This window comes from Penaeus monodon, chromosome 15, assembly GCF_015228065.2.
Source record: "Penaeus monodon isolate SGIC_2016 chromosome 15, NSTDA_Pmon_1, whole genome shotgun sequence".
Lineage (NCBI taxonomy): Eukaryota > Metazoa > Arthropoda > Malacostraca > Decapoda > Penaeidae > Penaeus > Penaeus monodon.
The window spans coordinates 34,930,270-34,930,797 of record NC_051400.1 but is presented as its reverse complement, the minus strand read 5'-3'; the positions used below and the strand labels follow the sequence as shown (position 1 = coordinate 34,930,797).

Here is a 528-nt window from a genome sequence, read left to right as displayed (position 1 = left end):
TTCCACAAATACATTCTCTTTCACATCATTTGTCGTCTCTCCTCTCCCGTTCTTTCTTTCTTCAATCTTCTACATCCTCACTTCCTTTCTATTATTCTCTTTTACCTTTCCCTCATAATTTAATGTTTTGTTTACCTAATTGTCCTTGGTTTCTCTCCCTTCCCCTTCCTTGCCTTCTGTTTGCCTCTTCCTCACTTCCCTCTCTTCTCTTCTCTTTTGTTTTCACCTTTCCTTTCTTTACTATTTTCCATGGTCTTTAAAGTTATCTTTATTTTCTTCTTCCTTTCGCTTCTTGACTTTTTCTGATCTTTTTTTTTAGTTCGTTCTCGTATCATTTTTTACTTGTTCCCCTTCCTTTCTTCATTATCCCTTTCCTTTTCTTCGTTTGTTTCCCTCTTACCGTTTCTCACTCTATCTCACTAATTCCCTATTCTTCCTTCTCTGTTTTCCTTTCTCTTCCTCTCCTACTTCCTCCTTTCCTTTCCTCACTGACCTTTTTGACCCTTTATGGCATAAAAAAAACTCCTC

General features: G+C 37.1%; 1 protein-coding gene across 4 annotated transcripts in view; it reads right to left on the bottom strand.

Annotated features, from left to right (window-relative positions):
- Positions 1 to 528, bottom strand: part of LOC119581979 — a 42,572-nt gene that overhangs the window by 2,536 nt on the left and 39,508 nt on the right. The gene's annotated exons all lie outside the window — the stretch shown is intronic.